Below are 6,646 nucleotides of genomic sequence, written 5' to 3' on the forward strand. Positions count from 1 at the left end.
TCATTGCTCCTCCCTCCCTGGGGGGAATTGAATGTGTCTTTACTCTGCCTACAAGTCTGACTTTATCACCAATCTTCCTGTCTTTCAAAGCAAGAGCTGACAACTGTGATTTCTCATCTCCAGGTGCGAAGGAAATTGCCCCTTGTAAGTGTCTGCTCATCTAGTCTCCACCACCCCTCCCCAGGGTTGCTTCAGTGTCTGTCAATTGAATTTGCACTAATGAGATTAAAGTAGGTGTGTTGGAACTTTCAAAAAGTTTTGCCCAGATCAGTCCAAAATTCCTAAGGGAAGAATTTACCTGAATCAATACAGTAGTAGTTTCAAATCTTGAACTGTCCCTTTTAGGGCATTTCAGTTGCTCCATGGAAACAAGAGTGCTCTGGAAACAATGGTGTATTTAGAGGGGTGGGGCTGGGCAGGGGCTGGCTCTCAGGTGGAAAAAGCATTCTAAGTTCTACATGGCAACATTCACAATTAGCGTCATTAATTTCTTATCCTACTTGGGACATTCCTCCTCATATGGCTTGCTCAAAGGCCTCAGAGCAGTTTTAGTAGGAAAAGTAAGCACTCATAATGAAGGGAAGAGAGAAAGTGAAGCATGGAACCAGCGCTAATGGGGGTGTGATCACAGAGGGTGTTTAAGGGTTGCCTCTGGGGTTCCCCAGCCTTCAGCCCCAGGGCTCATGCACAGAGATATCTTTCTGAGTCATTTGCAGGGCCATAGAAGCTAGTAGGATGAGAAGTTATACAACAACCAAAGCAACTTGGAAGTTCTAACAACTTAGAAGAAGTAGCAGTCACTGTATGACTTTGGGCAAGTTACAAGTTGGATCTGTTTCCTTTTCTGAAGAAATAGAATGCATGCATGACATAACTGAGATTCCTTTAACCTCGGACATCATTTTCTGAGACTGAGAGCAAAACGTCCCACTTTTTCTCCTTCCTGATGTGAACGAAGGAGGAAATAACCTGAGAATGCAGGATTAGACCCAAAACAGATACAAGAGAGAAATAAAACATATTTAAAGGATTTATTTACATAGGGAGTAAAAAAAGAGTGAGCTAAGAGAGACAAGGAGAAGAAAATGTGTTGGCTGGCATGAGGCTGGAAACCATGTTCTATCAGCAGATAGCATCAGGTGGGCAGAGACTGGGGTACAAGCCAAAGACAAAAAAATAAAAATTAAAAAAGGAGCAACCTACTTGCATTTAGTATTTTTTTTTTAAAAAAGATTTATTTATTTTATGCTTACACAACTGCAGTACAGGCCAAAGTGGGGGGTGAGAGGATTCGCCAGAGACGGGGGAGCAGAACAGGCAGACTGATGAAGTACATTGCTGAAAGGAGCAGAGGGTGAGATAGGAGAGGTCTGCTGCGCCATGTGAGTCACCTCCAGGGCCAGGGATCAAACTTGTACTGAAGCAGCTGCGGCCAGCTTGCACTGCTGTGTCCTAACCCGTTGCATCACTGGGGAGGGCCCATATTTAGTATTTTTAACGTCAACAGGGTGCCTCAGCTCCACCCCCTGGTTCCTAGCAACCCCTGTTAGGGTGTCAGGAGGTGGGATCTGGGAAGCCCCACCTCCTCCCATCAAGTTGGCTATGGTGCTCATGTGAGCACCACCCACTGCTTGGGAGATTGCCTGCAATGAGCTTAGGACTGCCCAGTGAGGAACCTGGGGGCAGGAAAGGGAGAAAGGAGGGGCTGAGGCAACAGGAATCAACCATTGACCCAACAGAAACATATTGGCACAGTGCACTGGAAGACTAAGAACTGCCTGAGGTGATGGATGCCCATCTGCAACTAGAACAAATCATGTTGCCCAAAGGTAGCATGGTGTACTTGACATAGGTGAAATTTAGGAAGCTCAACTAGCTTTAGGGGAATTCATCCCATCACACACATAAATGCATTTATCAACTTCATGCCCCCTTGGTGTTTTCTGGTCCTATTCTCCTATTTATGGATATAGGCCATTTCCATCTCAATGTTTTTCAATCTATTCATAGGTGAAGGCTCTAATCCCCCCTGCACGATCCCTTCCTTGTGTTAATTAATGTTGTTGAAAAGCAGAGACAAGTTGTATGTCCCAAGTCCCCAAGTCCTCTTCCTACATCACAGAATGATCTTGTTTAGATAAATGATTATTCAATGTCTCCTAGAGCAGCAAGAGGTTGGGTAACAATTGGAAGGAAATTGTGACAAGCTACAGTAGGGATGAAGTGTGAAGACACTATTGCTCAGTGAAGCAAATGAGTCACCAAAAATTCAGCCACAAAATATTGTATGATTTCATTTTCATGAGGTACCTAGGAAGTGGTCAAGTTAAAAAATAATTCATAGATTACAAAAAAAAAAAGTAGTGTAGAGGTTCCCAGGGATTAGTGTTTAATAGATAAAAGAGTTCAACTTGGGAAGATCAAAATGTCTCCATTTGCATAGCTTGATAGGGTGTGTTGACATTTGACTTGGTTTTGAACTTTTGGTGCTTCTTTGTACAATGCTTGTCCCATGGTTTTTGATATCCATGACCACAGAGAACAGTGCCTTGTTCACTAGCATGTGATGGGTGGCAATTTAGTGATAGAGGAAAGTCAGGCTAAGAGGAGTGTATTTGGAGGGTGAAGTAAGAAGACAGAAAGAGTTGGGATTGGTAGAAAGTCATACAACTAAGCATAAAGAAAACAAATAGTCCAATCAAAATGGGCAGAAGACCTAAGCATACTCTTCTCCAAAGAAGGCATACAGAGATCCAGCCAACAGGCATGTGACTAAAATGTTCAACATCACTTATCATTAGGAAAATGCAAATCAACGCCATAATGAGAAGCCACCTTACTCCCATTAAAATGGCCAGGCTGAAAAAAAAACACACACACACACACAACACCAGAAACAACAAATGTTAGTGAGAGTATAAAGAAAAAGGAACACTTGTTCACTGTAGGTAGTATATGATCCAGTAATTCTACTCCTTGGTATTTATCTAAAGAATGCAAAAACTCATTTGAAGGGACATATGCACTTCTTTATTCATTGCAACACTGTCTACAATAGCCATATTATAGAAACAACTTAAATGCCCAATGGCAGATGAGTTGATTAAGATAAGATATGCTGTTTGTCCATCATGGAATACTACTCAGCCATAACAAAAGATAGACTCTGGCCATTTGCGACAACATAGATGGAACTGGAGGGGATTACGGTAAAGTGAAATAACTCAGAAAGAGAAAGAAAATATCAGATGATTTCAGTCATATGGACTATAGAGAAACCAAACACAGGAACCAACAAAACTAAACTAGAGCAAACCTTAGAAATATAACAGCAGAACAGAGGCTACTCGAGTGGGAGGGTGGAGTAGGGACGGGGGGGAGGGGACCAGGGAGCTATGGGGGTCGTGGGTGTTTTGGCGAGGGAGAGGGGGCCAGGAGGCTATGGTGAAGGGTCGTGGGTGTTTTGGCAGTATGTGTAGTGCTGTGATAGATCAAAGGGGATATGTACCTATTTCCCTAAATCATATATATTATAAACCAAGGTTACTTCAATAATACAAATTTTTTTTTTAAAGAAAGCATATGCAAATAGTGAGGACACATCCTTGGAGGCTGCCAGTTCTCAATGTGACTAGCTCATATAAGCCGTTCACAGCTTTGATTCCATCAAAACCAGAGTTCATTGAGACCTCAGGAAAATGCAGCTATCTTATCTCTCTGACTCTTTCTCTGGTTCCTACCAATCTGTGTCACCTCTAATCATTCTTTTTCACTGGCACCAGAAGCTGAGTGCTAGGGGCACCCTGGTAATTAATTGCCCTTTGCCTATAAGCACAGGTGTGCTTTTGTCAAGGTTTCCATGCCTGAGGAAAGAAATCCCTTCTGGCTTTGCTGGCTTCCCTACTGGTCCAGCTTACCAATCCTTTCTGCCTGTGACTTTTCTGGGACATCAGATAATATTGCTGTTACTTCGTTAAACATTTATTCAACACTGTCTTCAGAGCAAGATGAATTTGGAGATCATCTGAGATCATCTGATCCAATATTCCTCACATGGGAACCAACAGGAAATCTTGTTGAAATGGCTATAGGTCTTTGATGAGGCAGGGCCTGAGAGTCTGAAGCTCCAGCACACTCACAGGTAATGCTCACAATGCTGAGCCCTGAGCCACAGATTAAGTAACAAGAATTAGTCCAGTGTCGCTCAGCACTCACTCCATGTTAGTATCACCGGGAGAGCTTTTGAAAAGTAAGGACGCCCAGGCTTACCTCCCTGCTCTGATCATTTAATTAGTTTGGATAAAGACAGTCTTTATTTGTCTAAAAAGCTTCTAGTTGATTCCAGTGAACAATAGGTATCAAAAACTACAGCTCTGGTCAAACATCTTGATTTTGCTTCTTGTTGAAATGATCAGAATAAATTTGATCTTCAGTGTCTCACCTGTCCCTGCAGTTGACCCTGGGATTTGATTTTGTGTTGTGATAAAATCAACTGTATATTATTAGAAGTAAGATATCATATTTATTGAGTGCTTACTACATGGTTGGCATCATTTTAAGTACTTTGTATTTAAATCTCATGACACCTAATGAGGTAGATATTCTTGACTACCATCCTCATGGTTTTTGTAGATGTGAGAACTGAGATCCAAAGTAACTTGCCCTAGGTCACACAGCCAGTAAATAATAGAGCCAGGATTAGAACTCAGGAAGTTTGGCTATAGGCGAAGTCTCTCTTGCCCAGGACATCATTTAGCCACTTTTTAACACAGTGCCAAAGATAGCAACAATGTGTTATCAAAACCTGATTTTTAGAAAAATGTCAATTTTTTTTTTTTTTAGGCTGAGGTTTTGTTGTTTTTAACAGATTGAGTTTATTTTGGTTTCAGAAATCATGAGCAATATGATGCTGTGTGTATTCCTTTTCAGTTGTCTTCCATCTGTCCATCCAGCAGCCCTTTTCACTGGGAGGTTGTTCAGGAAGAATTCTTGTTATTGTGGCACTTAACCCAAGTTAAAGACAACCTTCTGAGAAGGATTCCACACTGCATCTCCCCTCCAAGGCGATTAAAGCATTCTACAAGTCCCGATCTGGGTAGGTTATTTTAGAGTCACTTCCAACACAGTCTGGCTCAGCCTTCCCACGTCACTTCGCACACCTGCTCCAAAACAGCCTTCATTGCTTAAAGCCCTCAGCGGAAGGGAATAGCTCTAAAAAGATACAAACAAAAAAAGTTCAACGCAATTAGCCATTAGGGAAATACAAATCAAAACCTCAATAATATACCATTTCACACCCACCAGGGTGATCAAAATAGATGATAACAAATGTTAGTTGGAACATGGAGAAACTGGAATGCTTACACATTGCTAAAAGTACAAAAGGTGAGTGTAAAATAATTCCACTTAGGAAATTACTCTAACAGTTCCTCAAAATGTTAAACGTAAAATTATCATATAACTCTTAATTCCATCCTAGGCATATAGCCAAGAGAATGAAAGCATATACCCACATAAAATCTTGTACAAAGACATTCATAACAATATTATTCATAACAGCTAAAAGTAACAGCCACCCGAATGTCCAAATGCATAAATGAAATCTACTCTCTCCATAGAGTGGAATATTATGTAGAAATAAAAAGTAATGCTGTATAGAGACTCATCCCATCTTCATAGATTGAAAGATTTCATATTTTTAAATGGCAATAATTCCCTAAATTATTACTAAATTCATCATTTTCCCTGGAATATTTGCAGAAATTGTCAATCTGGTTCTAAAATTCAAATAGAGCAGAGTGGTTAAAACAATCTTAAGAAAAATGTTGAATCTGGAAAAATATCTCCTGATGTCAAGCTTACTATAAAGCTATAGTAACTATACAGTGTGGTTCAGGCATATGACTTGGCATTAAAATTGATGGAGTAGAATCTAAAGTCCAGAAATAAACCTTACATTTACGATCAATTGCTTTTCAACAAGGCTGTCAAGACAATTCAATGGGGAAAGATCATTTATTCAACAAATGATGCTGTGTATTCATAAATAAAAGAACAGATTTGGATCTCTACCTCTTTGTGTCACTGATTTCTTAGATAAGACACCAAAAGTACAGACAACAAAAGAAAACAATAAATGAGTTGGATTTTGCCAAAATTAAAAACTTTTGTGCTTCAAAGTACACCATCAGAAAGTGAAAAGACAGTCCATAAAATGGGAAGAAATTTTTAAATAATATATCTGATAAGGGACTTATAACTAGACTACCTAAAGATTTATACAAATCAATAATAAAAAGGCAACCAGATTTAAAAACAGGCAAAGCTATTTGAATAGCCAGCTTTCCAGGTAAATATACAAATAAACACATGGAAGATACTCAACATTATTAGTCATTAAGGAAATGCAAACCCAAACCACAGTGAGTTACCATTTCACACCCAGTAGGATGGCAAAAATTCAAAGGATAAATGATAGCAAATGTTGGAGAGGATGTGGAGAAATTGCACCTGTATGCACAGCTGGTGGGAATGGAAAGTGTGCAGCAGTTCTGGGAAACAAAATGTTAAAAATAGAGCTACTGGCTTTATTTACAATTGGAAAAACATGGAAGCAGCCCAAATGCCCAAAAGTAGATGACTGGAT

The sequence above is a fragment of the Condylura cristata genome, unplaced genomic scaffold, assembly GCF_000260355.1.
Source record: "Condylura cristata isolate star-nosed mole 26May11 unplaced genomic scaffold, ConCri1.0 scaffold00025, whole genome shotgun sequence".
NCBI lineage: Eukaryota > Metazoa > Chordata > Mammalia > Eulipotyphla > Talpidae > Condylura > Condylura cristata.